Here is a 27,238-nt window from a genome sequence, read left to right on the forward strand (position 1 = left end):
CTATATTGAACACTTGCTCAGATACCATGTCAGGGGCCTTATGCTTATTAACTGATTTTTATGACAACTCTGTGAAGAAGGTATTATTATTGCTATTCTGTAGAAGAGGAGACAAAGACACAAAGCAATCAGTTATCTCTTCAGGATGATACAGCTGATAAAGTGATAGAATTTGAAACTAGGTGTGACTTCAAAGCCCAGCTGATTGTATAAATACGTTTCCCATTCTGTCTCCAGAAGTGAAGAAGCTCCATGTACAGTACCACTGTTGCATGTTCTCTAATTAAAGCCATTTTGAATAAGGATTTTATTTGTTCGGTCACTAGTGTTACCCTCACCACCTTTCAACATGCTGGTAAGTTGGTCCTTTGATTTGGGCCCCTACAGTCTTCAATTCCAGCTGGCTAGGTCAGACGAGGCAAGCTAGATCTTCCATGTAGATGACCTTGGGCCCCTCTACACTATTTATGCAGCTTCCTAAAAACCTGTAGTTATTTAAAAATTAGGAGTATTTGAAAATGACCTTTAAAACCCCTTCCAAACCTGAAATTCCATGATTTCCTGAGCTTATTTTCCTGATGCTTAGCATAGGATGCAGTCTTCCCTGGTGGCTCAGTGGTAAAGAATCTGCCCACCAGCACAGAAGATGTGGGTTTGATCCCTGGGTCAGGAAGATCCCCTGGAGAAGGAAATGGCAACCCACTCCAGTATTCTTGCCTGGGAAATCCCAAGAACAGAGGAGTCCAGCGGGCTACAGTCTATGGAGTCGCAAAAGAGTTGGACACAACTGAGCAACTAAGCAACAATAACAAACACAGGAAGATAGACTCATGGATGCTAAAGCGATTCCAGAGGCCCAGGGCAATGACAGACGCACATCGGCTCTGTGCTAGTGCCTGGGAAGGTCAAATTGCTAAGTGGTGATATCCCCCAAAGTCTGGGCTATTTAAAGACAATGTACCTACACAGATACTACATAGATACTGTGAGGACACTTTCAGAGGAAGGCCAAGTTAATAAAACAGAAGACTGTCTTGTAGAAAATTTCAACAATATTACCATAGCAGGTGTGACTTGCCTTAAAATAGCTTAAACTATCTTTGTAGAATTAACAGAACGTATCCCTGGTGGCTCAGGGGTTAAAGCATCTGCCTCCAATGTGGGAGACCTGGGTTCGATCCCTGGGTCGGGAAGATCCCCTGGAGAAGGAAACGGTAACCCACTCTGGTATTCTTGCCTGGAGAATCCCATGGATGGACAAGCCTGGTAGGCTACAGTTCACGGGGTCGCAAAGAGTCAGACACGACTGAGCGATGGAACGGAACAGAAAAACACACCTTAACATCCAAAGTTACTATAAAACAATATAGTTGGGAAGCAATTCAAACACACTAAATGCTAAAACAAAACAACCTGTGTGACCTCTTCCCCACTGACATACCATATAAAGAGATACATATTTAGAAGTCTAGAGTACTCATCTGAACTACAGTGTCCACAATATGGACAATTCAGAGATGTCATCATTCTTAGGACATAAATTTTTAGCCAGTTTATTTCAATAGTTTTTTAGACTTCTAAACAATTACATTGTTTAGGACCAAAAAAATGTAGCTAGTGAAAAAATAGTGCATAAAATCCAGCCCAAGTAAAAAACAAGGAAAAAAGTTACTTGAAGCTACTCAGGCATTCCCTTTCTTGATGACTCATGAAATCTATTGGCTAAGTATTGCAGGTAATATATTAAATGTTCTTTTTCTAAAAAATGTTCTTTTTAAAAATCACAGAGGTGGCTGCCAGTTTACTACATGGACAGCCATAATATAATGGAATTAGTTTGGGGAAATTACATATCTAGCAGGATATTAAGGTCATTCTTGCAAAGTATTAAACTGTCAACCAAGTATATTCAATGGGAAGTCTCCATTGAATGTTGGTTTGATCGAGTTTCAGTCATGTTTCTGTTCCTCCTGCTGAATCTGTGATCAAGTATTTATAGTCTCAAAAGACTAAAAAAGTTTTTAATCTATGCCAGTGATGTCACATTGACATTTCAAAAGGTGCAAAATCTAACAAATGTCACCAAAGAAAAGCCAGTTGCCCATACAGACAAGCACCACAGAATGACATAGTCCCAGTTATATTTATCTTTTCTTATTTATTACATTTGTCTATATATTTATCAATATTCATTCAGTCAAAAAGTTTGTGTTTTACTTTCTAGTTTGAATCACATTGCCCTCTGAAGTCAAATGCATTTTTTTCCAAACTTTCATCATCCAGGCAATTGACTCTTATAGATCCAACCTAAGCCTTTTCTTAGAAATTATTTGTAAGATGAAGCTAAGTATAATGCTAGCATGTTTTGAAATATTGAAGATGTTTGATTTTCAGACTGCTTATGAGACTTGTTTGATTTAAAGTGAAAGCTGAAAACATACATAATGTATTTTAGATTGAGGAATTCTCTTCAAACAAGGGCTATTGATTATGTATTTCTTCAAAATAGTACTTAGTACTTAGGCTTTGTCCATGCACAGAGGTAGAGAAAACTTTCTGTGATAAGCTTGAAGCTACATCCATTAAAGAAATAACTGATAAGCTGGAATTCAATAAAATTAACACCTACTGCTCTTCAGAAGACTGTCGGGAGAATGAGAAGACAAGTCACAAACTGAGAGAAGGTATTTGTAAAAAAAAAAAAAAAACAACATATGAAGGACTGTTATTGAAAATGTACCAGAAAAATTGTTAATCCTCAACAATAAGAAAACAACTAACCCAATTAAAAACTAAAAATAAAAAACAAGGCAAGGATCTTGAAAAAGAAGATATATAGATGGCAATAGTATATGAAAAAATACTCTACATCACGTCATCAGAAATGCAAATTAAAATGACAAGATAACCACTACATACTTATTAAAATGATCAAAATCCAGAATACTGACAATATTAAAAGCTGATCAAGATATGGAGCAAGAGGAACTCTCACTGCTGGTAGAAATGCAAAACAGCATAGTCACTTTGGAAAATAGTTTATTACAAAACTAAACATACTCTTACCATATGATCCTACAGTTGTGCTCCTTGGTATTTACCCAAAGGAGTTGAAAACATATCCACACAAAATCTATGCAGGGATGTTTCTACCATTTTATTCATAATTGCCAAAACTTGGAAGCAACCATATGTCCTTCAGCAGGTGGTACATACAGATAATGGAGTAGCATTCAGTGTTAAGAAAACAAATGAACTATCAAATCATGAAAAGACATAGAGGTAATTTAAATGCATATTTAAATGCATAAATAAAAGCAGCCAATGTGAAAAGACTACATCCTGTAGAGTTTCAACTATACGATATTCTGGAAAAGGCAAAACTATCATGAAAGGATCAGTATTTTCCAAGGATGGGAAGTTGGGTGGGTGAAGATGGATAGACAAAGAATGGGGTATTTTTAGAGCAGTGAAAATACTCTGTATGATATCATAATGATAGATACACGTCAATACACATTTGTCCACGTCCATAGAAAGTAAACCATCAAGTGTACTTTAATGTAAACTATAAACTTTGGGTAGGTATGAGGTGTCATTGTAGGTTCATCAATTTCAACAAAGACACCACACTGGTAGAGAATGTTGGTAATAGGGGAGGCTACGCATGCACGGGAGAAGGGGTTCTATGGAAAAATCTCTGTACCATCTCTTCAACCTTGCCATGAGCCTAAAATTGCTCTAAATAAAAGTAACATCTTACAAAAATTGAAAGTTACTTTTGAAAATCAAGATATTCTAAATTATAAACATAAAATTGGAGTTGTACCCTCAAAAGCAATTGAAGCACCTGAAAGCATGAGTTAACCATGCTGACCATGAATATATACAGTGTAATGTAAGCAGATGATTCCCTTGATTCTGCGTTCATAAATCAGGAAATAATTATCACAGTCATTGTAGCCATGGTTATCAGGACATACTGGTTGCATTTTCCTTAAAAACAAACTCAAAAATGAATTATCAGCCTGCAATACTGTTCTTTAACATTTTTTGTTCTCTATTACCACAGCCAGAACTCCCCCAGTGGTAAGACTGTGAGACATCACTTGATATTTATACTTTCCCATTTTATTAAAACTGTCATCTCTGTCAAGTCTAATTTCTTTTTGGCACAGCTCAATTTCTTTTTAGACCCTGAGCCTGGCAGGCCCTGTTAATTTGAATGTTCAAGCTCTCTTACACTATTCTGTGTATTGGCTCTTATCAAAATATGAAAGTATTGCACACAAAATGCCTTGCTGGGCTCCATAGGATGTGGGACTCACCCACATCTCTAACCTCATCACATCCTCTACCCCCTTCCTCTCTAAGCTCCGTGCACATGCCCTTGGCCTGTTTATTATTTTGTTTATTGACCTTGACAAGGCCTTTCCTGCCTGTCAGCCTCTGTGTGTTACTCCCTCACCACAATGCTCTGACCTCAGGTCTTTACCTGGGTGAGACCTTATATGTCAGTTTTCAAGGACCATTATCACCTCCCCAGAGAGTCTTCCCAACTAGCCAGCCAAATGCAGTCAGTCTCCCATTCCCCTTCCCCAAGAAAATTTCTGTCAAATCACCTGGCTTCAATTACCTCTCTGGATTTGACACCATATAAAGTGATACTGCTCATTGGTTAGTCTGCTTTTGATGTAACCCAACTATATTATACTGCAGTTAGAGGAAGAATGTCAAGTCCCAGTTCTATCTTTGACATGGAATAACCCAGGGAAAGTCCACAAATAGGATGAACCCTGCAGAAACTTCAGTGTCCCCTCCATTCACTGTAATATGAAAATGTATTACATTTTAGAGAAATAATTGCACTGTGTCATAGGCAACAGGAATGCTGCTGAAAAGCTGTGTGTGATTGGGATTTTTATTTTGGGTTTTTTTAGAAATCAAATTAATTTTCAACTTCATTTGATGGGAAACTAAGGAACATTAATGCAGATTCACTATTAATCACTTTTGATTTAATTATGATTTAATTATGATTTTCTTTTATAATTAAAATAAAACATATTCTTTGCAGACAGTTTAGACAATATAAAAATGTATAAAGAAGCCAATTACGATAAACAGAATCTTATCAGAGAAAACATCCTTGTAGTATTTTCATTTGGTCTTTTATTCTATGCACATAAACATGTAAATTCATTATGAATGAAAAGCCCTATAGTGTATGCAATTTAGATCTTGACTTTTTAACATTTCATTATATCTTCCTATGTCATACATATTTCCTAAAATAAAGTATTTAAGAGCTATAATGGTATTCCTTCATGCATGCCATACGTTATTTAGCTAAGCCTTTAGCATTGAGCATTTATGTTACTGACAAAATTTTGATTATAAATAAAAGTGTGATGAGTATCATCATATAAACTCATACTTTTAAATCAGATCAAATTTAGGCCAAATGTTTCTCCAAATGGACCTGTCTGTTCAAAAACACACAGCTGACACTTTCATTAAGCTAAATCTAGGCTACTGATTAAAATAGTAGCTGATACCAAAAATCAAATGATGACTCACCAAGTAGCTTAGGCAAAAGACTCACTATTTCTCTTCATTATGCATATTAATTAAACAAAATTACTTGTCCTTGCCTGGACACATGGCAGAGAGGACCCAAGGCACTGCAGAGAAAAGATAACTATCTGATGAACATTCCCAAGCTTCTCTTAGATTGAGAAGGGGAAATTGGTAGTTAACGCTGTGTCTAGGTTAAACCAACTACAGAAAGATCAAGGAAGAGAAAAGAGGTTGGAAGAAGTTGTCGTACACTATGTCATATCGTCAAAAGGCATGGAGGTGCCAACATGGCGCTGCGCGCGGTGCGGAGCGTGCGGGCCACGGTGCGGAGCCTGCGCACCATCTCGGCACCCAGCGCACGCTGCTCGCCACGGCCCTGGGGACTGCGGGCGGGTGCCGTCCCGGCGCTGCGCCCCGGCCCTGCTCTGCTGTCGGGAAGCTTTGGGAGATGTTGTTTACTGTAGTCTGCCTGAAGCTGGGACAAAATTGAACAAGAGGAGTTTGGTGCTTTGGAAAGTGTGAACGCTGCTAGTGAACCCTATTCTCCTCTATCAGGAGAAGTAACTGAAATTAATAAAGCTCTAGCAGAAAATCCAGGACTTGTCAACAAGTCTTGTTATGAAGATGGTTGGCTGATCAAGATGACATTCAGTAACCCTTCAGAACTAGATGAACTAATGAGTGAAGAAGCATATGAGAAATACATAAAATCTATTGAGGAGTGAAAATGGAACCCCTAAATAAACTACTTTGAAACAACTTAAAAAAAAAAAAAGGCATGGACCTTGGTTAGATTCATGGATACATTATTTCTAGAGATTTGATCTTGGGTAGGTTACCTATACTCTGACATTTTTACTAGGGGAAATGTAGATAATGCCTATTTCACAGACTTCTTTTAAGGATTAAATATGACAAAATCCTAAGTCAGTATACAACATACTAGATGATAAGAAATATTTATCTGAAAGAAGGCAATGAATCTCACATAGTAACAACCAAGTGATTGCAACAAAACTCTCAGGCTATAATCAAATGCACACAAATGTCAGAGAACAGAGAAGAGTATAAACAATCAAGGATGAGAAAGGAGGTAAAAGCTTGAAGAGGTGGGGAAGGGGCAGGGAAGAAAACTAAGGTGAAACAAATACTAACCTGCGGAAGCTGAAATCATAGGGTCAGGCAGGCAGAGGTGACCAAGGAAATGTAACTGAGCAGTTAAAACCACACTTGGCATAGAGCAGGGGTCCACAGCCTCTGGGATCTAATGCCTGATCATCTGAGATGGAGCTGATATAGTAATAATAGACAAAAAATGCACAATAAATATAATGCTCTTGAATCATCCCCAAACTATCCCCCTACCCCATCCATGAAAAGACTGTCTTCTATGAAACCAGCTGATGTTTAGTCACTAAGTCGTGTCCGACTCTTTGCAACCACATGGGCTGTAGTCCACCAGGCTCCTTTGTCCATGGATTTTCCAGGCAAGAATACTGGAGTGGATTGCCAATTCCTTCTCCAGGGGATCTTCCCAACCTAGGGATGGAACCTGTAGCTCCTGCACTGGCAGGAGGATTCTTTACCACTGAGCCACCTGGGAAGCCCCATGAGGTCGGGGACCATTGGGTTATAGAGTGCCATAGAGTCTATGAGCCCCTGATAGCTATCAGGGCTAGCGCAGGTCTTGATGATAAGTCAGGCACTTGGTGGAGTGGGGAGTGATGGGACAAGCCTCAAACATGTTAGACAGTTTATTCATTGGTGCCCTAAGAACAGTGCAGATAAAGAAAAGCTGCAGTTAGAAAGTTAGAATGTAGCCAGGAGCAAGTAATAGAAAATTCAATTAAGGAAATTAAGACAGAAACATGTTTGTTTGCTTAACAATAAGTCCAGCGGTAGATGTGGTCAGTTTAGGAATTCACTGTTATCATTATAAACCCAGTTACTTTCCATCCTTTCAGAAAGCCATCCCCTTTATGCCAACAGGGCTTCCCCAATGGCTCAGTGATAAAGAATCTGTCTGCAATGCAGGAGACACAGGAGGCCCAGGTTCAATCCCTGGGTCAGGAAGATCCCTTGGAGGAGGAAATGGTAACCCAAACCCACTCCAGTATTCTTGACTGGGAAGTCCTATGGACAGAGAAGCCTGGAAGGCTACCATCCATGGAGGTCCCAAAGAGTCAGACACAAGTGAGAACATGCAGAGAACATAATTTATGCCAATAATGTCTTCCTACTCAGTCACAAGTTGCCTGGGCAACAACTCCAAATGGCACAGACAACACCCCAAAGTGGAACCAAAAAGGGTGGTGGAGGAAAAAGATTTGTTCATTCTGGCCTTCTCTTCTATTAAAAAGAACACTCTGGAGAGGCCCCCACAAACCTCCAATTATGTTGCCGTGCCCTGAACTCTGGTCCCATGCACACTCCTAGATGATCACTAGCCAAGAAGAAGGTGGTTGCAGTCTGCCCACGGAGATAGTTCAAAGGGAAACAAAACTGGAGCTCATGAAGGAAGTTGACTCGAGACATAGGGAAGACCCCCAGGAGTGAGCCACAGGTTACAGGATGAAGGAGAGGATACTGACTGACGTCAGATGACCTGGGTATTGGCCCTGTCTCTGACTAAATCCTCTGCTTGGGTATACTGATGATCTTTAAGGCAACGTCCATTCTTCCGTAAACTGGAAATACTACTACTCTCACAAGGGCTTATCACTCTTATGAGGATTAAGTGAGATAATGCATGTGACAATGCTTTGCAAACAGGCGAGAGAAAGAGTCCAGATATGACTTCGGTTGAATGACAGCAAGGCATTAGCTGTCAGTTTAGGCCATCTGTAAGGAAGTGAAGTCTTCTTCAAGAGGAAAGTCACCATGTGATATCTTTATTGTTATTACCGCTTTTAGAGTTGGCAGACAAACCATTGTAATTGGTGATATACACTAAATGGTAAATTGGATGGCTTGGAGATTTGAAAAAACACACTTAGAAGGTATAACTGTCTACAGTGTATCAGACCAAATGGAAGCCACTTTAAATATTCTGTGAAAGAAAAGTCTTGACCGCACTCTGGCAGGAAAATAACTTGTTGAAATCTCAGCAGAAGCAATTTTCAATTTATTAGAATTCTGAATATTACATGCTTGAATTATCCCTGGAACAAAACCTCCATGCATGAATAAACAGATAAATGCAAGGGAGACAAACCAGATGTTTTTTTCTAACCCGTTCACTCACAGGAATCAGCTAACAGCCCTGAGAAAGTGACTGTTACCATCTCTGGCCTGATAAACCAACCCAGCCTCCTGGCAGTGACAAGCGAGGAGACACACAACAGCCAGAGAGGGATGTAAGCATCTGATCTGACTTAGAGTTTGCAATAGCCTCCGTCCTTGTGCCTGGGCTGTATTGAGTTCTATGTCACACTGTCATGGCTGCCTGGAAATGGCTTTGTGAATCATGCACATGCTGGGTCAGGAATCAGAACTTTTCAGATCAGGGAGGCTTGGTCATAACTGAGGGTCAACAGGCTGTTGGGGTCTCCCTTCTTCTATGTGCAGAACGAGGAGCATAATTGGGGTGTCATAATGAGCCCCATAGCTTCTGTGCCCTCGGAGCTATAGACACATGAGGAAAAGGTGCAAATGGATGGCCCAGACTGGCTTTCTTGTAACCACCTCCATGCTCCAAGCTTTCTCCCTGACTTGTGTATTCATGTGCAGTCTTCCAGCTAAATGTCATAAGGTGTAAATAACTTGACTCCACCCTCTTTCTCATCTGGCTATTATGTGTACATGCTCAGTCACTCAGTGAAGTCCAGCTCTTTGCAACCTCCAGGCTCCTCTGTCCATGTGGTTTTCCAGGCAAGAATACTGGAGCGGGTTGCCATTTCCTCCTCCAGGGGATCTTCCTGACCCAGGGATGGAACCCACATCTCCTGCATTGGCAGGTGGATTCTTTACCACTGAGCCACCTGGGAAGCCTCGCTGGCTACTATGTCTCTTCCACAATTGTTGCTTCTCCTTTCTGAATGTACTTTCATAACAGCCTCCCCTGAAAATGCCACAGTAATGAAGGTCAAGAGGTATTAATAGTTGTTTCTGTCCAATTAGCTATTATTTATGCCAGGTACAAGCTAGAAATGGGGTAAGAGGTAGGAAAAGTGAAGCAACTATGTTGGAAAAGGATGTAGGAATAAAAGTGAATCAACAGGCAGATACAGAAGGAACAAGGGCGAAGTTCTGTTTAGCTTAACAAATATTTTACAGAGTGCCCAGTACATGCAGATACAGGGCTAAGGTTTGGAAATCAAGCAGCAAATAAGAAATTGGGAAGTGTGATGATCTAGTGGGGGTGGTAGATATGTTAATGTTTTTACTTTAAAATGAAAAAGTAAAAGAGAGATATACACTTGGGATAATGTGTGGCACTGAAATACAATCCAGGAGCTTAGAGAAGATGCTGTATAGGAGATAGTGCCTGAGCTGAGGCTTAGAGGATGCTGCTGCTGCTGCTAAGTCACTTCAGTCGTGTCCAACTCTGTGCGACCCCATAGATGGCAGCCCATCAGGCTCCCCCGTCCCTGGGATTCTCCGGGCACGAACACTGGAGTGGGTTGTCATTTCCTTCTCCAATGCATGAAAGTGGAAAGTGAAAGCAAAGTTGCTCAGTCGTGTCTGACTCGCCACGACCCCATGGACTGCAGCTCACCAGGCTCCTCAATCCATGGGACCCTCCAGGCCAGAGTACTGGAGTGGGTTGCCATTGCCTTCTCCATCAGAGGATGAGAAAGACAGTAAAAACGGGGCCGATATTTCAAGCAAAGGGATTAATGTGAAGAAAGACATGAAGTGAAGGAAATGGGTGATGCAGAAAGAGGGGCCATAAGGTAAGAGACTTTCCTACGGTCCAAATCAATCAATGAGGAAAATCATGATACAATGTATGTTTTATCACAACACTTCAATTACAGTCCATTAGCTCATCTTTCCCTTGTAGCAGGCATGGTGGTGGTGGTTTAGTTTGCTAATTTGTTTCCAACTCTTGTGACCCCACAGACTGTAACCTGCCAGGCTCCTCTGTACTTGGGATTCTCCAGGCAAGAATACTTGAGTGGGTTGCCATTTCCTTGCCAGATCCAGGGGGATCTTCCTAACCCAGGGATTGAATTGGGTCTCCTGCACTGCAGGCAGATTCTTTACCAACTGAGCCACCAGGGAAGCCCTGTATGTAATAGGCCTAGGAGAGACAGATACTGCCATCCACATTTGCAAAAGAGAAGACTGAGGTTCAGAGAAATTAGCTCAGCAAGGAAGGGCCATGCCCAGCAGAGCCTCTGGAATCCATCTCCAGGGCCCTCTGCTGTCCATGACTTTTGCTTCTTAACAGAATATGAAACCACTGGAGATTAAAGGAAACTTGGGGTATCATATACTCCAATAACTTCAAAATTTTGAGCATGGCCAGTAAAAAAAAAATTTTCATTTCCATCTAGCACCCCTTCCAGAATATATGTAGACAAAAGCATCACAAAACAAGACTTAGTATTTGTTTCATTTAAATAAAAAATGCTGGTCAGAACTACTAAATTAATTTCACCACAACTAAACATTTGAGGAAATGGTGATATTCTCAGCTGGTTCATTTAGAGGGAATGAAACTGAGCCCTGAGAAAGAATGGGACTTGCTGATGTCACCTGTGAGGCAGTGAACTTCCTGGCTGTTGGAGAGACCAACAAAATGCACTACAGGTAACCAGGTTAGTGGTCTGCCCAGAACAGAGCAGCATTTTTTTTTTTTTTGCATACTAAGCCTTGTTCTAAGTGCTTGATCTGTCCTAACTCATTAACCGCTAGAAAACTGTGAAGAAAGTTCTTTCACTAGTCCCATCTCACTGGTGAAGAAACTACATAAAGCACAAAAAGACTGAGCTGCTGGCTTGTGGATGCTTACATAGGTTATGGTGGAACTACCCATCCCCAGGCCAAGAAAAACTTTGTTCAAGGACCTTGGATTTTTTTTTTTTTTTTTTGGCCACTCCATGCAGCTTATGGGATCCTAGTTTTCCAACCAGGGATCGAACCCCAGTCCTCAGCAGTGAAAGCACAGAGTTCTAACCACTGGACCACTAGGGAATTCCCAGGGACTTTAGAATATTGATCAATAGCTCTTTTACATGTGAATTTAAATTATTAGGATCTCCCCAATTCCCTTTATCTTCTCGTCAGAACCTTTATTTCTTCAAAGCTGTGTTCTATGACCTGGCTGGTTCATGAACTCTGTGTTAATGTGAGGAATCCAAAGATTTTCTCAGTTCTAGAAATTAGAATAATGCTAGACTTGTTAGTATTGCTCTGATCCATTTGGTTTGGGGGTTAATTTTTTCTTGTTTCTGCAGAGGCAGAACAGTCTCTTAATATGCAGAAAATTGCAATTTCTACACCAGTGGAAAGGGTGACTGGCTTCTATTAACTCATGAGACACAGACAGTATTGGGAAATAGTCATCCAGCAAGTGGACAGATGATACCAGGGAATTTAAATGCATGCGATATAATAGGGTGTACACATTCATATTGAAACTCTGCTATTTCATTACTTCTAACGATTTTTCTTTCTTGATGGCAATTCTCCAATAAGTTAACTGTTATGTTTCAATCCACAATGGAAAATAAAAGCTTATATAAAGTTCAGTCAATTAATATCAAATGTTCATTGTGCCCTCAGAGACAATGTCAATGGTGGGGTTCAGGAGGTAACTAAAAACAACAGTAAAACTGGCTTTTACAATGGGAATCTACTTAAAGCAGAACTCAGAGGATTCAGGAACGCAATTCAATACATGGTTTAATGAAGTGTCCTTGAGAGAGAATCAATCTTGGGGGAGAAAAACAAAGCCTCGGGTTTCCTCCAAACTGAGAGAAATGTATGCAACAACAATAAGAGATTCCAGAAAACAGAATTGTTTCCAGCAGATGACATGAATTAAGGACAATACTGCTTGCTCTTTCAACATTTTTTTTTCCTCCCCTGGGAGTCACTTACATAATCTAGGCAATGATTAATCACTTTTATTTACTGGTACTTCTCCAGCATGATAAACCTCTAGAAAACCTGAATCCCTAAGTGCTGACAGTTGAATAAGTAGTAAGCCTTTTTCTTCACCTCAATCCAAGAAATGACTTCATTATCCTTAAGATAAAAGCCAGGGAATCCTTGCTGAAAACATCTTTCAAATGTGCCCAAAGCGGGCAGCTTCATCTGGGTTCTGAAAGCGGCTCATGCTCATGAACCATGTGGTCTTGACTGCATCGCATCCCTTCTTGGAGCCCTGTTTCCTCATCAGCTACTTCATTGACTACACTAAAGCTTTTGACTGTGTGGATCACAGCAAACTGGAAAATTCTTCAAGAATTGAAAACACCAGAACGCTTGACCTGCCTCCTGAGAAATCTGTATTCAGGTCAAGAAGCAACAGTTAGAACCAGACATGGAACAATGGACTGGTTCCAAATTGGGAAAGGAGTACATCAAGGTATTGTCACCCTGCTCATTTAACTTATCATGCGAAACACTGGGCTGGATGAAGCACAAGCTGGAATCAAGATTGCTGGGAGAAATATCAACAACCTCAGATATGCAGATGACACCACCCTTATGACAGAAAGCCAAAAGGAAGTGAAAAGCCTCTTGATGAAAGTGAAAGAGGAGAGTGAGAAAGTTGGCTTAAAGCGCAACATTCAAAAAACTAAGATCATGGCATCCGGTCCCATCAATTCATGGCAAATAGATAGGGAAACAATGGAAACAGTGACAGACTTTATTTTCTTCAGCTCCAAAATCACTACAGATGGTGACTGCAGCCATAAAGTTAAAAGACACTTGCTCTCGGGAAACAAAACTATGACAAACCTAGACAATGTATTACAAAGCAGAGACATTACTTTGCCAACAAAGGCCCATCTAGTCAAAGTTATGGTTTTTCCAGTAGTCATGCATGGATGTGAGTGTTGGACCATAATGAAGGCTGAGTGCCAAAGAATTGATGCTTTTGAACTGTGGTATTGGAGAAAATTCTTGAGAGTCCCTTGGACTGCAAGGAGATGAAAGCTGCTGCTACTGCTGCAAAGTCACTTCAGTCATGTCCGACTCTGTGCGACCCCATAGACGGGAGCCCACCAGGCTCCTCCATCCATGGGATTTTCCAGGCAAGATTACTGGAGTGGGTGCCATTGCCTTCTCCGGAGATGAAAGCAGTCAATCCTAAAGGAAATCAACCCTGTATATTCATTGGAAGGACTGATGCTTAACCTGAAGCTACAATACTTTGGCCACCTGGTTTGAAGAGTCCACTCATTGGAAAAGACCCTGATGCTAAGAAAGATTGAGGGCAGGAGAAGAAGGGGACAACAGAAGATGAGAACGTTGGAGGTGTCACCAACTCAATGGACATGAGTTTGAGCAAGCTCCAGGAGATGGTGAAGGACAGGGAAGCCTGGAGTGTTGCACTCCATGGGGTCAGAAAGAGTTGGACATGACTGAGCGACTGAACAATAACACAAGATGCAACTCTACTCCTGGCTTCTCCAACAAAGTTGCCTGTCTCAACCCAGTTTGTCTTTCAAACTTGCCCTGTTTCCTTCAGTGCCCTCCCTGGATTTCTCCTTCTTCTCAGACATCAAATTTTCTTTCCATTTTACTCCTCAGGAGTGTGCCCCCACTAAGCCCATTGACAGACAACTCCACACATAAAACCATGCCACCCAAATCACAGCCCCCCACTCCCACTGAGGGAAACATCACATGTTTGTGGCCAATACTTCTGTCAAAAGCAAATTTTTACAACAAGAATAAATAAACACATCTGTACATACATTAAAAAAACAGTATAGCTGGTCAAAACTTAAAAGAAAAATGGAATAATGAAAGGGAACTGAGGTGTCAAGAAGAATGGTATTTTCAGATATTATTTATGTTTCATTTTACAAATGACAGAACTCAGGATTTCAACTGTATTGAAAAGAGAAAGATAAAATAAATTCTCCTAATTTGGTAGGGATTACTGTCTCCAATGGATACAAACATTCACAACAAATAAAATGTGTGTGTGTGTATATAACCTTGTGTGTATGTATGCATTTATCTTCTATATACTTGTGTATGTATACAGTGGACACAGAGAATATATGACTATATCGTATATATATCTTGTGTGTATATATGTGTGTATACTCGTGTGTGTGTGTGTATATATATACTTGCAAATCTGTGTGTGTATATGTACTATCTATAAGTATGTATTTCACACACACACTTTTGTTTTCCATATAGAATATAAAACAATTTTACCCTTGATTTCCTTCTGTGGAATTTAAAAAAATTCTCCAAGAGGGAAAATCCCAACTCACAGACAAGATATTATTATGGGAGGATGATTTACTACACTATTAAACTGCTTTTCCTGTCTCAAATTTTCCCTCCCAGCTCATCTCACTGTCGTTCGTCAGTGGCTCCCTGTAGGGAAGCAGAAAGAAAACATGCCTTTGATGCCCAGCAAGGCTGGGAGGAGAGGTTCTTCAGATCAGAGAAAGACACAGAGTTCTGTGGTCTCTAACAGCAGGAACGATGTCCTACTTTCAGGAAACTCCCCCTCTGGGGAAGTGGCAAAAAACCAAAGTCATGAAACTATGGTTCATCTCCAGGTCCAGAAATTCTTGAAGGTGGAGCAGGACACAGGAAACCAGAGTGGCTGCAGTCGGGAAGTGTGTGTGTGACCCAGGGCAGCGGGTGAGCCATCAAAGACTGATGCCTTTGATAGCAGGGTTTCCCCAAAGCTTTGGACATGTGCCATCCGCCTCAGGGGACCAGGAACCCAGGAATAATGGTTTGAACTTTCCAGCAGGGAAGAGAATTAGGTACTTATCTCAAGAAAATAAAGTAAGTGCTTCTTGCTCACTTTTTCTGCTACTTTCAGTATGGGCCACATAAAAGTATTCAACTGTCTAGTTAAGAGAAAATACATTAAGTTTATTTTTCAGAGAGGAGATTGGGTGGTAAGGTAGGGAGATAACTTTGGTGAGAGTTCTATATAAACAAAAGGATTTCTTGATGAAAACTTGAATAAACAGCATTTTGTTACCTACATAATGTATTACAGTCTTGCAAACAAAGCAGCCGCTACCAAGCCAAATCAGAAAATCACTGTCCTGGGATTCTCTGTCACCAGTGACTAGATTTTTCAGTATTAAGTAATTCACAACAGGGCTATCTTGAAAGCATATTTACCTTGTATATGTCAGCCAAAAAAAAAAAAAAATCCACAAAAAATAGCCCTGCTCACCAGTGATGTGTGGCTACAAAGTTGATAGTGCACCTGTGCTGTGCCAAGAACTCTGGGTCCAGCTCTTCCCTGGTTTCCCTGGCACTTTGTTTTAGCCTCACTGAGGGGTCACTTGGGGTCTTGAAAGTCTGAATTCAATTTGTTCACGGACTGTAGGAATTAATTCACTGCATAGGCTCAGTACTCTGAGCATTATAACTCTTATCTCAAAGGCAATGGAGAAATTCAGCATGGGGCCTGGCCCAGGCTCTTTCTATTTATATCCAGGCTGATCAACTAGCAAAAGGAAGATTGTGTTGGGGAATGAGTGATGTGGCCTCCATTCCTGGAAAATGTTCAGGACCAAAGTCCAAGTGATCAGCAGACGTTCTCTCTCATTAGCGGAAGCAAGCTGTAGACGAGTCAGCAGATGCCGTGGTAGAGCCCTGGATTCTAGTTCCCACTCTGCATTCCCCTCTCACCCATCCTATTTGCCATATACTCAGTGGCTGCCCTCCCTTGATGAGGTCCTGAGCCTCAGTTTTCTCCTCTATAAAATAGGATGGTTGGGATGGATGATCAGTACGATTACTTCCAGATCAACTCTAGTAGTTATAAGTTCATATTATTATTATTACCAAGATATGTTCACATTATTAATCATTTTTAAGACAAGAAGCAAAACATAGGGTTGAACTGGTATTTTTATAAAATAATGACTCTATTTGACTCCCATAATCATATTTTCTTTCCTCTCATCCAGTTTTATAAATCTCCTTGTCCTTTTTCCCTTTGTCAATTTTTTTCCCACTTTGCTCTTTCCCCTCACACTCAAACATGTTCTGATCTTAGGCGGAGGAGACCATTATGAAGTGCTCAAAGCATTTATTTTTTCAAAAAATGTAGCCATGTTGTATTTATTCTTTGACCAATGTCTGGTATTGCATATGATTGGAACCCTGAGTGTTTGGATCCTCTCTGATTTTGATGGAACCACACGAGGAAGCCCCAGTTCTGTATGTGTGATCAAACCTTGGACAGGCCTTGAACCTCTTGCAGCAGAATGGAAAGTTTCACCTCTCTCCAGCTGAGCTTTCCACACAGAGAACATTGCAGGTTACAGGAGTTGGAATGTAGAGAGAACAGCCCACGTCTCCCTCCCAGTCATTTCCACCCTTCATGACTTCTACCACAAAACTGAGCAAGATAGAGCTATGTGGAATGCAAGCAGGCTCAGGAGGAAGGGAGCTGGCTTTGCAACCAGACAGACCTAGTTCTGAATCTTTAACACGTTTAGGTAAGTACATCAACTTTGTGAATACAAATTTCCTTTGATAATTAACACCTACTTTTATAATAACACTTATTTTAGGGTGCTGCAAGGATTACAAAATATATGAGGAATGTGCCTGGCACCATAGGAGCACGCAAAGAATTTTAATAATTGATCAATACCCACTCAACTTCAATTTCAGATTTTTCTCACCTCCAACCTGGATCATTTTTTAATGTCTCTTCTTATTTGATAAGTGTAAGATATTTTAAGAACTTCTATATATGTATGTATATGCATAGTTGTCTCAGTGGCAGGTAAAGAATCTTCCTGCCAATTCACGAGACCTGGGTTCGATCCCTGGGTCAGGAAGATCCCCTGGAAAAGGGAATGGAAACCCACTCCAGTATTCTTTCCTGGGAAATTCCACGGAGAGAGGAGTCTGGCAGTCTACAGTCCATGGGGTCAGAAAATATCAGATACAACTGAGAAACTAACACTTTCACTTTTCACATGCATAGTTTAAAGAATAATGATGAAATGAACTGTAATTATAACTATATAGCATTTATGAATGAAACTGAAAAAGACACAAATAAATGTAGATATTTTATGCTTATGGATTGGAAGAATTTATACTGTTAAAATGTAAATACTATCAAAAGCAATCTGCAGATTCAATGTAATCCCTATCAAAATTCCATGGCAGTTTTCACACAAATAAACCAACCCATATGCCAGCAAATATGGAAAACTCAGCAGTGGCCACAGGACTGGAAAAGGTCAGTCTTCATTCCAATCCCAAAGAAAAGCAATGTCAAAGAATGCTCAAATTACCACAGAATTGCACTCATCTCACACGCTCGTAAAGTCATGCTCAAAATTCTCCAAGCCAGGCTTCAGCAATATGTGAACCGTGAACTTGCAGATGTTAAAGCTGGTTTTCGAAAAGGCAGAGGAATCAGAGATCAAATTGCCAACATCTGCTGGATCATGGAAAAAACAAGAGAGTTCCAGAAAAACATCTATTTCTGCTCTATTGACTATGCCAAAGCCTTTGACTGTGTGGATCACAATAAACTGTGGAATATTCTGAAAGAGATGGGAATCCCAGACCACCTGACCTGCCTCTTGAAAAACCTGTATGCAGGTCAGGAAGCAACAGTTAGAACTGGACATGGAACAACAGACTGGTTCCAAATAGGAAAAGGAGTATGTCAAGGCTTTGTCACCCTGCTTATTTAACTTATATGCAGAGTACATCATGAGGAATGCTGGGCTGGAAGAAGCACAAGCTGGAATCAAGATTGCCGGGAGAAATATCAATAACCTCAGATATGCAGATGACACTACCCTTATGGCAGAAAGTGAAGAGGAACTCAAAAGCCTCTTGATGAAAGTGAAAGAGGAGAGTGAAAAGGTTGGCTTGAAGCTCAACATTCAGAAAACAAAGATCATGGCATCTGGTCCCATCACTTCATGGGAAATAGATGGGGAAACAGTGGAAACAGTGTCAGACTTTATTTTTTTGGGCTCCAAAATCACTGCGGATGCTGATTGCAGCCAGGAAATTAAAAGATGCTTACTCCTTGGAAGGAAAGTTATGACCAACCTAGATAGCATATTAAAAAGCAGAGACATTACTTTGCCAACCAGGGTCCGTCTAGTCAAGGCTATGGTTTTTCCCGTGGTCATGTATGGATGTGAGAGTTGGACTGTGAAGAAAGCTGAGCGCCAAAGAATTGATGTGTTTGAACTGTGGTGTTGGAGAAGACTCTTGAGAGTCCCTTGGACTGCAAGGATATCCAACCAGTCCATTCTAAAGGAGATCAGTCCTGGGTGTTCATTGGAAGGACTGATGCTAAAGCTGAGGCTCCAATACTTTGGCCACCTCATGCGAAGAGTTGACTCACTGGAAAAGACTCTGAAGCTGGGAGAGATTGGGGGCAGAGGAGAAGGGGATGACAGAAAATGAGGTGGCTGGATGGCATCACCGACTCGATGGAGGTGGGTTTGATTGAACTCCGGGAGTTGGTGATGGACAGGGAGGCCTGGAGTGCTGTGTTTCATGGGGTCGCAAAGAATCAGACACAACTGAGCGGCTGAACTGAACTGAAACTTTGTATGGAACCATCAAATACCCCAAATATCTTGAAAAAGAATAAAACTGGAGGTATTATACCCAGGATTTAAAACTATACTAAAAAGCTATAATAACCATACAGTATGATATTGGGCAAAAGAATGTAATTGAACCCCTATCACACCATGCAAAATATTAACTCAAAATGGATCAAAGACTTGAACATAAGAACTGAAACCATGAAACATCTAGAAATATAGGCAATAAACTTCTTGACATTGGTCTTGGAGATGATTTTTTGGATTTATACCAAAAGTGAAAAACCAACGGACCATATCAAACTACATAATTTCAGCAGAGGAAACCATTAGCAAAATAAAAGGCAACCTACCAAATGGAAGAAAATGTTTTCCACCTGTGAATCTGATAATGGGTTAATATCCAAAATATATAAAGAATTCACATAACTCAATAGCAAAAAAGAAATCCAATGTGATTTAAAAATGGACAGAAGACCTTAATAAACATTTTTCAAAAAAAGACACACAGATGGCCAATAGGTATACGAAAATGTATTCCACATCACCAATCATCAAAGAAATGCAGATCAAAACCACACCTGTCAGAACAGCTGCTATGAAAAAGAAAAGAAATACCAAGTCTTTATGAGGATGTGGAAAAAGGGAACCCTCATGCATTGTTGGCAGAAATGTAAATTTGTGTTGCCACTATAAAAAACAACATGAGGTTTCTCAAAAAATTAAAAATAGAACTACATTATGACCCAATAATTTTACTTCTGAGTGTTTTCTTTTTCTTTGGATGCTAGCCACTGCAGCATTATTTACAATAGCCAAGATGTGGAAACCACTAAAATATCTATTGATGGATGAATGGATAAAAAATGTGTGGTGTATATATACACATAAATATGTATACTTTATATGTGTACACACACAATGGCACATTATATGGTCATAGAAAGGATGAAAATCCTGCCATTTTTTACAACATAGATGGAACTTAAAACATTATGCTAAGTGAAATAAGTCAGATAAAGACAAATACTGTATGATCTCACTTTTATATGCATGTACTTATATATGTGCACACATATACATAAAACATGCACACATGTACTTATATATGTGCACTTATATATATATGAAGCACAAGGTGGAATCAAGATTGCAGGGAGAAATATCAACAACCTCAGATATGCAGATGACACCACCCTTATGGCAGAAAGTGAAGAGGAACTAAAGAGCCTCTCAATAAAAGTGAAAGAGGAGAGTGAAAAAGCTGGCTTAAAACACAACATTCAAAAAACTAAGATCATGGCATCCAGTCCCATCACATCATGGCAAATAGATGGGGAAACAATGGAAACAGTGACAGATTTAATTTTCCTGGGCTCCAAAATCACTGCAGTTGGTGACTGCAGCCATGAAGTAAAAAGATGCTTGCTCCTTGGAAGAAAAGTTATGACCAACCTAGACAGCATATTAAAAAGCAGAGATGCTACTTTGCCGACAAAGGTCCATCTAAAACCTATGGTTTTTCCAGTAGTCATGTATGGATGTGAGAGTTGGACCATAAAGAAGGCTGAGCACCAAAGAATTTATGCTTTTGAACCATGGTGTTGGAAAAGACTCTTGAGAGTCCCTTGGACAAGGAGATCAAACCAATCATCCTAAAGGAAATCAATTCTGAATATTCATTGGACAGACTGCTGCTGAAGCTCCAATACTTTTGCCACCTGATAGAAAAAACCAACTCATTAGAATAGATCCTGATTGATACTTGGAAATATTGAGGGTAGGAGGAGACGGGGATGACAGAGGACAAGATAGTTGGATGGCATCACTGACTCAATGGACCTGAGTTTGAGCAAGCTTCAGGAGATGGTGAAGGATAGGGAAGCCTGGCCTGCTGCAGTCCAAGGGGTTGCAAAGAATTGGACATGACTGAGTAACTGAATAGCAAAAATATATATATACAAATACTGTATGATTCCACTTATATGGAATCTTTTTAAAAAATGGGCTCATAAATACAGAGAATTGATTAGTGGTTGGCAGAGGTTAGCAGGTGAGCAAAATGGGGGAAGGTAGTTAAACTTGTAATCATAAAATAAGCCCTAGGGAGGTAATATACAGAATGGTGACTATAGTTAATAATACTATGTTGTATATTTAAAAATTGCTAAGAAAGTAGATCTTAAAATTCTCATCACAAGAATAAAATGTAACCATGTATGGTGATTAATGATAACTAAACATTATAGTGATCATTATGCAATATGTACAAATATTGAATCATTATGTTATATATCTAAACTAATATAATGTTATGTGTAAATGATATCACCATAAGAAATAATTAAATACACCTAATTCCCTCCAACCAAGATTCTAAAATAGAGCACAAGCAATGTATTCAAAGTTCAGTATCTGACACTTCGCAAATTCAAGATGTATCCTCATTTCCATCATAAATTTTGTGTTGATTACTCTTTTTCCTAGTCATCGTTATCACTATACATATCTATATAATTTTATATACATATAAACTTAAGATATAAAGTTGAATAAGATTTAGCGAAATAAGCTATATTTACATGAGTCCATATGAATCCATATTAATAATATTGATATGAATGCTCTTATTCTATACATATTCTTTAATAACTTCCTTTTGTAGCCAGTATTTTGTTTTTAATACATACACCCATGGCTCACATAAGTTACCTCACAAATTCCTTTCCAGTTGTGTCACAAACCTTAGATTTGTAATTTCAGTTACTCTAATTTTTATGTGAAATTCACAGCTATTTTTTTTAATGTTCTTGGTTATTTTTAATTCTCTGGTTTCTCTATACACTTTCAGTACCTCATCCTTTTTTCAATACCTCATTTCCTTAATTACATAAAACATATCTATTTTTAATTTGTTTCTGAAAGTTTCAATATCAACCATCCCTTCAGGTCTTATTCTGTTTTATTCTATTGCTTTTGGCAGTGCATTTCTGTTGATTCTTATTAAGGGTGGCTCATCTCCTTGCTTGTTAGAGATTTTAATTGTGAACCTCTGTTTCTTGGAGCTCAGTTCGTGGAAGTTCTTTTGCAAGCTGCCCAGTCTGAAAGCATCCTCCTTTGGAAAAGCTTTTAGTTTGCTTCTGTCCAGCACCTGAAGCCTGTCAACCTGGGGCCCCTGTTAGTTTGGGGCTTTGGTTTCCAACTACAGTTACTGTGACCTTTACCTTCAAGCTCACATGAAAACTGATTTGTATCAGGGATCAAGGGAAATTATTTTTCTACTGCCATTTTTCTACTGCGTTCAAGGTCAGGAGGGGCGGCCTCGAGGAGATACCCCTCACCCAAGGTAAGGTACAGCGGCTGCACTTTGCTGGAGCGGCTGTGAAGAGATTTTCCACTACCGAGGTAAGAGAAACCCAAATAAGACGGTAGGTATTGCTAGGGGGCACCAGAGGGCGGACAGACTGATATCATAATCACAGGAAACTAGCCAATCTGATCACATGGACCACAGCCGAATGTGGTCCTCTGGAGAAGGGAATGGCAAACCACTTCAGTATACTTGCCTTGAGAACCCCATGAACAGTAACAAAGGGCAAAATGATAGGATACTGAATGAGGAATTCCCCAGGTCAGTAGGTGCCCAGTATGCTACTGGAGCTCAGTGGAGAAATAACTATAGAAGGAATAAAGGGATGGAGCAAAAGCAAAACCAGAACCCAGTTGTGGATGTGACCAGTGATAGAAGCAAGGTCCGGTGCTGTAAAGAGCAGTATTGCATAGGAACCTGGAATGTTAGGTCCATGAATCAAGGCAAATTGGAAGTGGTCAAACAGGAGATGGCAAGAGTGAACGTTGACATTCTAGGAATCAGTGAAATAAAATGGACTGGAATGGGTGAATTTAACTCAGACGACCATTATATCTACTACTGTGGGCAGGAATCCCTTAGAAGAAATGGAGTAGCCATCATGGTCAACAAAAGAATCCGAAATGCAGTACTTGGATGCAATCTTAAAAATGACAGGATGATTTCTGTTCGTTTCTAAGGCAAACCATTCAATATTACAGTAATCCAGGCCTATGCCCCAACCAGTAATGCTGAAGAAGCCGAAGTTAATCGGTTCTATGAAGACCTACAAGACCTTTTAGAACTAACACCCAAAAAAGATGTCCTTTTCATTATAGGGGACTGGAATGCAAAAGTAGGAAGTCAAGAAACACCTGGAGTAACTGGCAAATTTGGCCTTGGAGCACGGAATGAAGCAGGGCAAAGGCTAATAGAGTTTTGCCAAGAGAACGCACTGGTCATAGCAAACACCCTCTTCCAACAACACAAGAGAAGACTCTACACATGGACATCACCAGATGGTCAACACCGAAATCAGATTGATTATATTCTTTGCAACCAAAGATGGAGAAGCTGTATACAGTTAGCGAAAACAAGACCAGGAGCTGACTGTGGCTCAGATCATGAACTCCTTATTGCGAAGTTCAGACTTAAATTGAAGAAAGTAGGGAAAACCACTAGACCATTCAGATATGACCTCAATCAAATTCCTTATGATTATACAGTGGAAGTGAGAAATAGATTTAAGGGACTAGATCTGATTGATAGAGTGCCTGATGAACTCTGGATGGAGGTTCGTGACATTGTACAGGAGACAGGGACCAAGACCATCCCCATGGAAAAGAAATGCAAAAGAGCGAAATGGCTGTCTGAGGAGGCCTTACAAATAGCTGTGAAAAGAAGAGAGGCGAAAAGCAAAGGAGAAAAGGAAAGATATAAGCATCTGAATGCAGAGTTCCAAAGAATAGCAAGGAGAGATAAGAAAGCCTTCCTCAGTGATCAATGCAAAGAAATAGAGGAAAACAACAGAATAGGAAAAACAAGAGAGCTCTTCAAGAAAATTAGAGATTCCAAGGGAACATTTCATGCAAAGATGGGCTCGATAAAGGACAGAAATGGTATGGACCTAACAGAAGCAGAAGATATTAAAAAGAGGTGGCAGGAATACACAGAAGAACTGTACAAAAAAGATCTTCATGACCAAGATAGTCACGATAACGTGATCACTGACCTAGAGCCAGACATCTTGGAATGTGAAGTCAAGTGGGCCTTAGAAAGCATCACTACGAACAAAGCTAGTGGAGGTGATGGAATTCCAGTTGAGCTATTTCAAGTCTTGAAAGATGATGCTGTGAAAGTGCCGCACTCAATATGCCAGCAGATTTGGAAAATTCAGCAGTGGCCACAGGACTGGAAGAGGTCAGTCTTCATTCCAATCCCAAAGAAAGGCAATGCCAAAGAATGCTCAAACTACCGCACAATTGCACTCATCTCACACGCTAGTAAAGTCATGCTCAAAATTCTCCAAGCCAGGCTTCAGCAGTATATAAACCGTGAACTCCCAGATGTTCAAGCAGGTTTTAGAAAAGGCAGAGGCACCAGAGATCAAATTGCCAACATCCGCTGGATCATGGAGAAAGCAAGAGAGTTTCAGAAAAACATCTATTTCTGCTTCATTGACTATGCCAAAGCCTTTGACTGTGTGGATCACAATAAACTGTGGAACATTCTGAAAGAGATGGGAATCCCAGACCACCTGACCTGCCTCTTGAGAAACCTGTATGCAGGTAAGGAAGCAACAGTTAGAACTGGACATGGAACAACAGACTGGTTCCAAATACGAAAAGGTGTACGTCAAGGTTGTATATTGTCACCTTGCTTATTTAACTTATATGCAGAGTACATCATGAGGAACGCTGGGCTGGAAGAAGCACAAGCTGGAATCAAGATTGCCGGGAGAAATATCAATAACCTCAGATATGCAGATGACACTACCCTTATGGCAGAAAGTGAAGAGGAACTCAAAAGCCTCTTGATGAAAGTGAAAGAGGAGAGTGAAAATGTTGGCTTGAAGCTCAACATTCAGAAAACAAAGATCATGGCATCTGGTCCCATCACTTCATGGGAAATAGATGGAAAAACAGTGGAAACAGTGTCAGACTTTATTTTTTTGGGCTCCAAAATCACTACAGATGCTGATTGCAGCCATGAAATTAAAAGACGCTTGCTCCTTGGAAGGAAAGTTATGACCAAGCTAGAGAGTATATTAAAAAGCAGAGACATTACTTTGCCAACCAAGGTCCGTCTAGTCAAGGCAATGGTTTTTCCTGTGGTCATGTATGGATGTGAGAGTTGGACTGTGAAGAAGGCTGACCGCCGAAGAATCGATGCTTTTGAACTGTGGTGTTGGAGAAGACTCTTGAGAGTCCCTTATACTGCAGGGAGATCCAACCAGTCCATTCTGGAGGAGATCAATCCTGGATGTTCATTGGAGGGACTGATACTAAAGCTGAAACTGCAATACTTTGGCCACCTCATGCGACGAGTTGACTCACTGGAAAAGACTCTGATGCTGGGAAAGGTTGGGGGCGGGAGGAGAAGGGGACGACGGAGAATGAGATGGCTGGATGGCATCACGGACTCTGTGGACATGAGTTTGAGTGAACTCCGGGAGTTGGTGATGGACAGGGAGGCCTGGCGTGCTGTGATTCATGGGGTCGCGGAGAGTCGGACACGACTGAGTGACTGAACTGAACTGAACTGAACTGAACTGAACTGCCACTGAAGAGCTGTTTTTTCTTATTCACTATCGTCCTTTGGTGTCCTCTGCCTTGTACATGAGTCTTCAATCCAACTTTGCATTTGTTCGGGTCCCAAGCATGATCACCTATCTCCAAGGCACCCACACTTTCAGACCCAGAATCTCAGCTATAAGGGAGAAGTGATTTCCCCCAGGGAACAGGCTGGTGGTGATACCACTTAATTCTCCGGATTAATACTTCCTCTTCGTTACTGGCTTCCTCCTGCTATTCACCACCTGGTGCCTCCCCTCATGTACACATAGTACTTTCATGTGCTTAAAGGCTTGGTTTAAAAGTATCTTATCAAGAATCTTTAGGTGTTATGCACAGGAAGGGATTTCTCTGAACGTTGGGTTCACCACTGCTAGACTCATGGGTGTTCCATCTTGCTGTGGTCTCCCTTCTCACCTGGGCTCACTGCCCTCTAATCAGCTCCCAGTGACATGCAGACCCCTTTCCCATGCCCTGGCCCTGCCTCCATGAGCCCCTCATACACTTTTCTTTGCTCTGGACCTCTGCTTCTTTCTTACCCCAAATTTTCAACTAGGCTAAAGAGAAAACAAAAGCTCTGGGGTCAGAAGACCCAGATTTGAATCTTGTCTCTCCCTGTCCTGTGGGATTTGGGGTTGTGAGATAAGAGAAAATATATAAACACATGGCTCTCTGCCTCAAGTTCCTGGCACAGATCTCCTGGAATTTATAACTTCCTAAGAGATAAGAGCACCTGGAGCATCTTTTGTTCTATTGAGTGACCTTGAGGAACTGCTGGATGGACTGGGGATTGGTCAACAGAAAGACCAACCCATGAATTATCATCCCCATCCCCATCTTCAGAGAGGGAGGGGGCACTGGAAACGGAGTTAATCGTGGATTGTGCTTATGTGATGTGTCTCCATAATATCCCAATAGCATGAGGCTACAGGAACTTCCAGACTGGTGAACACATTCAGACCAGGAGAGGGACTTACCCCAACTCCACAGGAACAGAGGCTCCTGCCAGCCAGACCTCCCAGACCTTGCTATATGCATCTCATCAGCTGGATCCTTCATCGTGTCCTTCAATAAACTGGTTAAGGTAAGCAAATATTTCCCTCTGCCCTATGAGTCATTCTACCAAATTAATCAAAACTGAGGAGCCTGTCATGGGCACCTTCGATTTCTGGCTACATTAGACAGAAATTCTAAGTAACCTGGAGACCTGTGTGTGTGTGCTCAGATGCTCAGTCATATCTCACTTTTTGCAAACTCATGGACCATACCCTTCAGGCTCCTCTGTCCATGGGATTCTC

General features: G+C 40.6%; 1 long non-coding RNA gene and 1 pseudogene across 2 annotated transcripts in view; one reads left to right on the forward strand and one right to left on the reverse strand.

Moving 5' to 3' along the window:
* LOC148775865 (uncharacterized) overlaps positions 1 to 27,238 on the reverse strand; it is a 612,673-nt gene that overhangs the window by 362,734 nt on the left and 222,701 nt on the right. The window lies entirely within an intron of this gene.
* Positions 5,868 to 6,355, forward strand: LOC129556253 (glycine cleavage system H protein, mitochondrial pseudogene; annotated as a pseudogene).

Source organism: Moschus berezovskii, chromosome 13, assembly GCF_049115385.1.
Source record: "Moschus berezovskii isolate FMDL1 chromosome 13, NW_MosBer_1.0, whole genome shotgun sequence".
NCBI lineage: Eukaryota > Metazoa > Chordata > Mammalia > Artiodactyla > Moschidae > Moschus > Moschus berezovskii.